An 11,383-nucleotide genomic window follows, 5' to 3' on the forward strand; every position below is an offset into this window, starting at 1 on the left:
ATAATGTTAGATTACTAATATTACCTATCAAAATAAATCCTTGAATTACCTCTCACTAGTAATCTAGGGTACCCTAGATTACTTTACACAAGTAGTCTAGGGTACCCTAATTTACTTCTTATAAGTAAACTAGGGTACCCTAGATTACTTCTCAAACCAGAAATTAACCTTTGTTGTTTTTTTTGGTACCTATAGGTAATCTAGGGTACCCTAGATTACTTCTCTTAAGTAATCTAGGGTACCATAGATTACCTCACAAACCAAAAAGAAAGCCTCTTTTTGTCATTTTGGTACCTACAGGTTAGCTAGGGTACCCTTGATTACTTCACAAACTAGAAAGCAACCCCTCTTTTGTGATTTTAGTACCTACAGGTAATCTAGATTACTTTGCTAACAAGATAACAAATTATATGTCAAGTAGATTAGGTTGTCAAGTAGTTTTAGGTAAAGAAGATTGTGATCATGTAATGTGAGGCATCTTGCATTAATATTTTCCACATGCGATTTTAGTTAGTGTTATTCAATTCGATTTTGGTGTATAGAAGCTCTAATAATTTGTAAGAGGGTGAGCTAGTTTACGTTAGAGGTAATTTGTGGTGGATCCTTTGCTACATTTAGAGCTACTTGGAGTGTGAGCCACTCAAGCATACTTTGCTATGTACAGATGACAAAGAGAGTGACCTTTGTATCTATTAATGTTTTTTGCACTCGCAAATCAACATTAATAACAAGGTTAGCCGTATCATTAACACCAAAGCAATTGCATTTACACTAATGCACCATTAACACCAAAGAAAGAAAAATTTTCCTCCAATGCTTGGGGAAATAGCAACATTTGATTCAAATTAAACCCATATGTCCTTACATATACCGAATCAAAACTAGGCAAAACTACCACCATCATAAGTGGAAAAGAAGTTATCTTGTTGTACACATGACAAACTTGAACCAAAAATAGATAGCTCGGATCTTGGAAAATTCAATCTCCCTTTGCTAGTCCATGCACAAAACACTCTATTCATTCACCAAGACATTCCTTTAGACTTTCCACATCACCATGAGAGAGCCAATCTTTGGATAGCTATTCAACTGCAACATGCCAAAAGAGGAAAACACGTTACGACTCGAAACACACCAACATAGCACTTTTCAGTAAAGTAAATGGTTTTAAAAAACATACCCATTTTCATGGTTTCAGGGCCAAAAGTTTACGTCAATATTTAAGCCAAATCCGAATCATCGTCAAAATCTTTGATAATTTAACTCAAACTACCACTTTGCATACCTCAATGAAATCGTAGTAGCAAAGATACTTCGGATCTTCTATCTCCACCTTCACATTGGGATGGGAACAAAATCAAGAGAAACGTTGCAAAACCCTAACAATCAATATAGAAACAGGCTTCACTAAAAATTTTCAAGAAAATTAGATAATATCTCACTACAAAAGCACACTACCTCAAAGACTCCTAGAAAACGTTTGTCATTGGGCCCATCCTCATGGAACCAAAAAAGAGAATCAATGACTGGTTTGACTTAACCCACTCAGACGTCAGATACGTGCATTATAAAACATGAAGAGAGTATAATGGGATCTACAAAATATCCAACTAGCACTTGTAAACCAAAACATCTTCATGATATGAGAATGGTACTCTTGAGTTGCTAAAATAAGATACATACTCATGAACTATGGGAAAGAAGGAGAGCATAGTACGGCCAAGATACTTTCTTCCAAAATAATTAGTGAATCTCTTTGTATTGGCCTCTAAATTTTTCAATGAAAAGGCATACCACAAACTATCAACAAAGTAATTCCTCTCGTGGATTTCAAGTGCAAGAGTATTCTCCTTCCACCTTTGATACATTCACAAATTGTGAGCCTCATTATAAAACTACATGCACCTGCATAATACACACTTGCATAATGAATTTATACTCACATTAAATACATATTCATTAAATTGCTAGAAGCTTCACTTTGCAAGAGATCATCCACAATCTTCACGGATGAGTCCACATTAAGACCAAATCTTTTTGAATGAATATGACATACTAACCCCTCTTGTAAGCTACACAAAAAATAAAATGCTTACTCATGACTTGTCTTTTTGAACAAGAACACAAGATCTATTCATGGAAGATGTACCTCTCAACGACCACATCAACATGTTTACTAGTTGAACTTTATAGTTGATCTTTAGGGTACCCCCATGGATGAAGATTAATCTTGAGGAACTACTATCTGGAGATGTGATGTTTATGGGAGAGTGTATCACATTTGAAGCTCCTAACTTAGGCTTCATACTAACAAAGTCACTAGATCCTAGCTTTCTAATACAACTCAACTTCAACAAGAGCAAAAAGTTTAAACTAACCTGACACATTTGATCAAGTCCTTAAGAGGAGAGGGTTCCCTCCTAGCTCTTAACTTACCAAAGAGAATTTAGGCTTTAAACTGCCCACTCTCATGATATTGATCCTGAGAAGGAATAATTTGTTAGAAATATGGTCACAACATATCAAACCACGTATGCAATAGTGCAGAAAGAGAAAGACTCAGAAGAGTTTCATTCTCATGTATATCTTTGTTTTCTTTGACATTGTCCTTGGCATGCCTTCGCTTGGTGCTCTCATCTACCCATGTCTCTCATCTACCCACGTAAATGGAATTATCTACTGTCCAACCATAGAAACATTTGTAGACAAAACAAGGTAACAGTACTTACCAAAGCCTTGTAGCCATGCTTCACCTTTTCTTTCATCAAAGAAATGCGATGTGGCATGCCATCTTCCCATAGCTTCATCTCACTTTCCATGTAGCCTTGTAACCATGTGTCATATGAGAGATCCTCCTTGTCCTGCATTTTGTCCTAGCAAAGGGGAGATCTCTCCTCAAGATCCTTTCTATGTTTCTTGCGAGCATTCTTAACTCTAACTTCAATACAATTGAAACACATCTCACATTGTCATGAGACCCATTGAGGGGCATTGCTTGGCACATGAAACCTTAGGCCACCTTGACTAACCTTTTGGAATTTCCACATGGATACTATGTACAAATTGAAGGTGGTGCTCCTTATCCATTCACTTTTCAAAGGCCCGCTTCTTGTTTGAACATGTCTCTGAAGAGCGAGAATAACCTATAATCTTCTTATCTTGATCACACTTCACCTCAATTCATTCACGTGCAATAGCGATGAGGGTCCTCAGTGAAGCCCCATCTTGTTCTCCTCTCTCCTTTGGTTGTACACGATGCCCAAGGTGTGCCTCAATCGGGCCATTGGACTGCCGCTCTCCAGCCTCATTTGGAAACTATTGTTCGGCTAAATTTCATCACTAGACCGAGGCTCTCCAAACTCGAATAGCTTCTTTGGCTTGGCAACTTGATGCTGCTCCGCTAGCCTTGCCTCTCTAGCTTCACTCACCAACTCCCCCTTCATTGGCATACAGATGCAGTAGGTTGACCCGCACGGGCTCCCTCTCCCTCTCTCGTGGCCTCCTCCTTCTCCCTATCACAGTGCGGATGAACAACCCCAAAAAAGGCCGACCTAAAATCCCGCCTCAATTAATTGTTTTACTTACAGGCATCCAACAACCCTAATTGATCAAACAATCCCAACCTTTGATCCCACCCCATAGCGCTCGTGCCACTTAGTCTTGAGGGGGCCCAAACCTCCCTCTTTGGACTCTCTATATTTGGCACCCTTTGTCCAGTTGAGTTTGGACCACCTTGGGCCGACCACTTTGGATATCCTTTGGATTCTCTTTCTCTCTCTATCTTCTTCACACATGAAACATCCCCAAGGACCTGACCCTTCTTTCTTGAACACCCAGGGGGCACTAGCGAGGTCGCTAGTGCACCCCCCTCTAATGTTTCAAAAATTGTAGGCCCCAACAGGCGTGAGACCTTGCCCCTATTGGATGCCACATCATCAGCATGTTTGACTGATTCCTAGACACCAAGCTACACCGAGCACTACTGTTTACCTTGATTATCTAAGAGAGATTTGCAAAATGGAAAAAGGAGAAGCATGCCACTTGGCATTGGTTGATTGGAGAGGAAATGGTAGAAAACGGAGGCTAAAGTTAGCACGAGCTTCATGCAAAAAAAAACAACGCTGTCTGCTTTCGACGCACCAAAGAAGGCAGAGGACGAGCGATATGGGAAAGTGGGCGAGCTTGCAGGGGGTGGTGAAGCAGCCCTCGCTTGCTGTCCCAAATTCTTAGAATGCATTGATTGCGGAATACGCACAGCAGGAGTAGGGACAAAAGGCTCTATACTATTTTCAGTACTTGCTGTCCGGAATGGCGTCTCTTGGAATGCAAGCCCTTCCTTCTCTTGTCAAGCTAGTTCGCCGCATAGCATCCGCCTCAAAGCATTCTCCGAAGGATCTTTCAAGAGGTGGGCACCCAAATTCCCAGCCTGGAGGTGGGTTCCAAAGTGCAAAATGGGTCCATGAGCGGGCATATTCATCTGCTCATGGACCCATGTCGCACATCAGAAATCCTCAGAAAATGAATGGTTTTGTCAACTTCGGTCGGTATTGTTGGAGGATAGCTTGGGAAACATCAAGAAGACCTACGGTACCTCTTCCACCTATTGGAGGATTGTGAAAGCTTTCAATGTAACATGTGCACACTCCCACCTTCCTATCGGCATATCGGCAATTGTTCTTGGAGGCCATTCTGTGGCACATGCCCATACGCATGCTGTTTATTTTCCAAGCAATCCATTATCATTGGCATTATCAATAGTGCACACATTTTTTTACCTATGTGGGTTAGTTACAAGATCTGTGTACTTGTGGATCCTCTTCATGCCGGCCATATTGACAGCTCCTTTTGCAAGCATGTTTGGGGGCTACTTTTGGCGGGCGTGGTTGCAGCTTGTGCACCACAATTTGGAGTTTGCAGGCGCTGCTTTTATCAAGTGGGGACAATGGGCTGCCACCCAGCCAAATTTGTTTTCGAAGGATCTTTGCACAGAGCTGGAAAAGCTGTACTCAAATGCACCAGCCCACAAGTTTTCCTATACAGTGAAGTCAATAGAACGGGCGTTTGGCAAGACACTTCATGAGATCTTTATGGACTTTGAGGAGAAGCCATTTGCATCTGGAAGCATAGCACAAGTTTACAAGGCAACTCTCCAAGATGGGGTCTCATTTGGTAGGCAAAAGGGGCTTATGACTGTGGCTGTCAAAGTGCGACACCCGGGTGTTACTGATGTAATTTGGTGAGACTTCATTATCATGAATTGGATTGCTAATTTGTTAACCTTAGTACCAGGGCTCGGGTGGCTAAGGTTAGACGAGAGTGTGCACCAGTTTGCGTTTTTTATGTTGACGCAAGTTGATTTATCAGAGAAGCAACACATTTGAGTAGGTTTTCATATAATTTTAGGAGTTGGAGAGATGTATCTTTCCCAAGATCAGTCTATTTGTTAGTGCATCCGGCAGTTCTTGTTGAGTTCTTTGAGCAAGGAGAGAGTGTTTCAAATTACATTAAGCTTTCTAACACAATCAGGTGAGTCGTAAGCTCGCATACATTGGCACAAATACCATTCTGAAGATGCTTTTGGTGGATAACTTCATTCATGCAGACATGCACCCTGGCAACATTCTGGTGCGTACAAAAAAGGAAACAGAGAAAAAGATAAGGCAAAAAAAGTCTAGACCTCACTTGGTCTTTTTAGATGTGGGTTTGACAGCTGAGCTCTCTCAAAAGGATCGCGGAAACCTTTTAGAGTTTTTCCAAGCGGTGGTGTTGAGAGATGGCCGAAAAGCAGCTCAATGTGTGCTTGGATTCTCTAGTAAACAGTCATGTCCAAATACGGCTGCTTTTATTAAGCAGCTGGAGACATCTTTCAAGTTTTGGGGTTCTAAAGAGGCAAAAGTTATTCATCCAGGAGAGTGCATGCAAGATGTTTTAGAGCAAGTGAGAATACACAGAGTTAACATTGATGGTGATGTTTGCACAGTGATGGTCACAATGATGGTTCTAGAAGGCTGGCAGCGCAAGCTTCAATATGATGCACACTCTTGAAAAGCTTCTCCTAAAACAGGACATGGCAGAATCTCTCACGTATACCATAAATGCAGTAATGGCTCCTTAGTTTCATCGCCATTGCTGTGCTACTACTGCAATCTCATGGGTTCAAGCAAAGCAATAAAGCAAAATTTTTGTTATACGTCAGGGTTGTAGCTATTTTATCAAAAAGGTGGAGGCATGTGAAGTCTCAGGAAGATGGGACGATGGTGGTGTACACACCACATTGGAAATTTTGTTCTAAGAGAGACACTAATGTACATGGTACAATGGAAATTTTGTGAGTTAATTCGTAATACTAGAACATGCAGGGTGACTGATTGCCAGTTGCGGCTTTGTTTTGTATGAGAAGTCGAAGCAACAAAAGCTTCAACAAATCACCTAAGATGGCCATATCCCTTTCTTGTCAAAGATCCTGCTACGGGCACCAGTGTGGTGAATACGGTAGTATACCTACTCTCAGACCCCATTCGGCCGTCGATGATCCTCCAGATGAGGGCCTTGGCTACCACTCGAAGGTTAGTCACCAGTTATATCGAGAGGAAGGTATCCTTTCATGGATGGAGGGTGGAAGTGGACCATTGGAGATAGAACAAGGATTTACTAGGCTGCAGAAGCTATGCTGCAAGTTGCAATCTATTGTAGCAGGATGTGAGGCAGGTGCTATAGGGACGGCAATCAACATCTATGCTGGCAGTGCATTGGTGGCTTTGCTGTGCGATGGTCGAAAGGAGGAGCTCGTCAGAAAATCAAGACAATCTTAGCAATCATAGTGAAGAGCTGGACAAACCCTGTAGAAGACACAAATTGCGGCAAGAGTTGGTTAGGGTTGTTGCACTCGTCTTTTGGGCCCCCTACTTGGAAGTGCTGGAGAGGCTCCAAAAGGTAGAAAAATTCACGCTGATATTGCCGGTCAGGTGTTGTTCAAAAAGATGTTATGCTTGGCAATGCCGTAGTGTGGACTCTTGGAATGCATTGATTGCAAGATTTTCCCCACAAGAGCAGGGCCAAAAAGCTCTAGTGTGTTTTCAGCAGATGTGAAGCGATGGCCTCTCTCCCGATTGTAGAATTTTCTCCATAGGGTAGGACCAAAAAGCTCTAGGCTGTTTTCAGCAGATGCGAAGCAAGGGCCTCCCCCTGAAACTTCTCGAGGAGCTTCCTATCGAGAGTGTGGGCTCTTGGAATGCACTGATTGTAGTATTTTTCCCACAAGGTAGGGCCAAAAACCTCCAGTCTGTTTTGAGCAGATGCAAAGCAAGAGCATCTCTCCTGATTCCAGGATTTGCCCCACATAGACAGGACTAGAAAGCTCTAGTCTTTTGCAGAAGCTGAAAAGCGAGGGACTCTCTCAAGATGCAATCACCTACGCATGCATCTTGAAGGAATGTGGCTCTACGCAGGATGCTCGAAATTTCTAGATGAGCTCCTTGCCCGGGATGTTGTCTCTTGGAGTGTGTTGATTGTAGGATATGCCCAACATGGCTATGGCAAGGAAGCTCTTGACTGTTTTCACCAGATGCGAAGCAAACACGACGTCTCTCCATATATAATCTCCTATGCAGTGCAAGACATCAAGGCCGCTTTCAAGGGATTTTAATGAAACATTTTGTGCTCAGATGTGCTTTGGTTGGTATGTATACCATCTAGCACTCTCACAAAAGCTCAAAATGTTTTGGATCAGCTTCTTACATAGAAAGTGGTCTCTTACAATGTGTTGGTTGTGGTTGCTACAAAGGGAAGTAGGAATGTCAACAGTCATTAGGAAATCGGCTGAGTAGTGAGAGTGAGGACAAGGCTCCATGCAGCATGAACATGGCTTAAACACACGAAGTTGAAGGACAGGTTGCATCTTGAAGGCTTGTGACCTTATGCAAGATGTTGACATGGTTGAGAAAATTCATGATAGCATTGTTCATCATAGGCTATTGGAGAAAGATGTGCTTGCTAGCGCTTTGGTTGATATGTACGCCAAATGTGGTGTGGTCATGAAAGGACGGGAAGTTCTTCATGGGCATCTTCTTTGAAATGTCATCACTTGGATGTGTTGATTGCATTTGTACATGAAGATGACAAGTTTTGAAGAATTTTGTTTTGCCAACAGAGGGATACACCACGACATGGCAATGTGGAATTACACGTCTTCATAAAACATCGGTAACAAGTTCTTCCTTGTACAATTAAGTATTTTTATAAATAAAAAAGTCCTTCCAACACTAGAGGAGAAGCATAAGTCCCCCTTCAACATTTAAGGGGATAAAAGTGGCGGGGGAAGGGCACATTCCCTACAGTTTTATTATAAATGTGGAGAACGGTGCCAACTCCACACCATACATACATATGGTTTTTTCTTTTTTTTAATGGGCACCAAGCATCACAATGCACGAAATTCACTTCTCCATCTTTATTATATTGTGTTAATTTTCAACTCCATTCATCTTTTAATGCAAAATCTCATTTGTGATGCGAGGTCACAGAGCTTCTGGTGAAAGCTTCGAGGAGATATGGTAACGAGCCATCAACACAAACTATGCCATGAGGTAAGAGCCACACCATTATCACTCTTACCATGTGCACAATAAAGCAATCAAGGCAAACTAGTTGACATTGTGAGTGCCATCGTGATCTGCCAAAATTGTCGAAAACTCCACCCAGAGCCTCTCACGCAACGCTTTAAGACGCCACTGCCATGACCATCATCAAGTACTCATACCCCAATACAGGTGATGTTTCCAGTTATATAGCCCACCGTTTGGACTCAAAACTTTGCATGTGGTAATTTGCTGCGCCACTTGGTGTTCAGGGAGGCCTTGAGCACCAAGGGGTTAGAAAACCCCCCTAAATATCCATGGGAAGGAAATTTTTCCCCTCGATCTTCACAGGTTTGCCTCTTCTTGCCTACGGGTCCGATGCCCAAGCCGCTGAGTTTGGCCAAAACTTCACCACATACTTTAAGTCATGCAAACCCCGCTGGGTTTTCCCTTCACCACAGTCTCAAACGAGGCATCAGAAAATTGGAAGAAAACACATGCACCCACCTTTCTAGCATATGCCACCAACTTCAACTTGACATATCTCGGGCATCGAGAATCCATTTGACAAACTGTTACTTCCACATGGGGTGTACTAACTTCTCAAACTCTGTCAAGGCCCAAAAAATGCTAGATGGCACAATTTCCAATGTGGTTAGTGGGCATAGACGCGGCCCCGAAAAATCCTCAGCTGACCATATCTTGCAATCCATAGCTCCGATTTGCAATCCAAAATGATGAGCACCGTCCACAACACGAGAACTTCAGTCCTATCTGCTTATACTAGCTTTGGCAACCTATTCCAAACTACCATGTCCGTTGGGAATCTGCAACGCTTTCCATCTTTAGACTGGCATAACTTTCACACCAGGGCTCTGTTTGACAAGCCGTCTGTACTAGTTTACACAATGTCTTGAAATACACATACTTGAGCACAAACATAACACTTTGGGAACCTTGACTTGTCATCCCATATGGACCATTTTGGAGACTTATTGGCATTAAAAAACCCCTTCATCCATACATTTCAACTAGCACATGCTTGCTCAGGTCTTCCACATTGGCTTTTGCACTTTGCCCTGCACCTACTAGCACCCTTTGCTTGACATAGAAAACTTCCCTACACATACCAACTTTGGCCGCACCAACATACTTTGAGGGACCACTCTATGAGTACTACTTTACCCCTAGCTTGCACAGGCCTACTATTTATGAAACAACAAAACCTAAAACTATGAGAGTCTCTTGAAATCTCATGTGGAAGACTCATGTAGTCAACCTCATCTGTCTAAACCAAGAACTATATGATCCCTATAATCCACTTTCCTATGTACACACATCAAGGTAGTGACATTGCAGACACAATATTCACTACAAGAGTGCTAGATATCAGAGAGAAGAGTCAAGATGTAAGACCTAAGGGAAGCGTAACTGAACGAACCCCTTCCAGAGCACTTGTTGGAAGTTATGAAATGACAGAGAGAAAAAACCAAAAGAGTGAGACCTTCTTAGGTGGCTAAATGCATACCGAAGAAATATAGTGGATCAAGAGATCCATACGTGCATTTTTCCATGTTTAAGCAAGTCTCAAGAGCGAAACAAGTAGCGGATTTCCATACACAGTATCCGGGATTCGTGTTAACAGTGGAGAGAACTACATTCACTTGGTTCCAGCAAATCAATAGTAGAGGTTTCTTGAACATTGATCAACTCTTGTGAGAGTTTGCTGAGGAATTATCCAAAAGAAGAATCAAGCATAACACTATCTCTTTGATCTATGATTTCATACAGAAAGAAAACAAAAAGGTGAAGGAAGCTTCACTACGTTTCAAACAATACATCGCCAGTGCAAGAGTTACCACATGATGATTCTTTGTTGGTTCTCTTTATTGAGGGCTTGAGAAACAAAACTCTCAAAAAGTGCGTACACCTAAAAGCATGTACCACATTTGAAGAAGTCACTAGGGAAGCCGTGTACTTGGTTGACAATTGCAAGACTTATGGCGAGGTAACAGAAGACATAGAGACCAATCCTAGAAGCACATCTTCTACATCGAGTGGAATTACTAGAAAGCAAAGTTCTTCTGTTGCAATCACACCAAATGTGGAACAGTTATTCAAAAAAGTGCTCCTCAGGATGAATCAGACCTACATGCCAAATCCTAATCTGAGACGGTAACAGCCACAGGCAGTTAATGCTCCACAAATGTGGAAGTGGTTTCATAGAAAAAAGATACACAAACCATGACACTAGCAAGTGTTTCTTTAGTCATAACTACGTGAGGGAAAGGCCATATGGACCACCGACAGTGTAACAATTGTCGTCGCCTACAACTTACTGGATGGGACATAACCATGCGATATAGGGAGGGAACAAACTGCAACCAGTATTGGGGAAACAACCACCTTTACCGTAGGATAATGGAGCTATTGTGCGTTATATGAAAGCTTTAGAGTCAATTGTAACTCAACCAATGATGCTACCAATTGTCTATTATGAAGAACCATTAAAAAGTCATGTAAGAGAGATGGAGGGAGTAGCTTACACTCTAGAAGAAAGTCCATATTGGGCTAATGATGAGAAAAATCTTGAACCTTCATATGTGGCTCAAACATCTAGAAAGAAATTCATGATGGATGAAAACACACTCATGTTCATAGCAAACCATAACTACAAGCCTAGGTATTATCTTCCTAGAACAGGCCAGCTAACGAGAGCACCACCAGCAGCCACACCACCTAAGAGCCCATGCTATGAATGTGGTGAGCATTGGGCAAGGGGATTCCCCTTTAAAGTTCAACGAGAA

The 11,383-nt window shown here is 42.0% G+C and overlaps 1 pseudogene; it reads left to right on the forward strand.

Annotated features, from left to right (window-relative positions):
• Positions 1-4,135: 4,135 nt before the first annotated feature.
• Positions 4,136-8,302, forward strand: LOC147449759 (uncharacterized; annotated as a pseudogene).
• The last annotated feature ends 3,081 nt before the right edge of the window (positions 8,303-11,383 follow it).

This window comes from Adiantum capillus-veneris, chromosome 10 (assembly GCF_014529385.1).
Source record: "Adiantum capillus-veneris isolate H3 chromosome 10, ASM1452938v2, whole genome shotgun sequence".
Classification (NCBI taxonomy): domain Eukaryota; kingdom Viridiplantae; phylum Streptophyta; class Polypodiopsida; order Polypodiales; family Pteridaceae; genus Adiantum; species Adiantum capillus-veneris.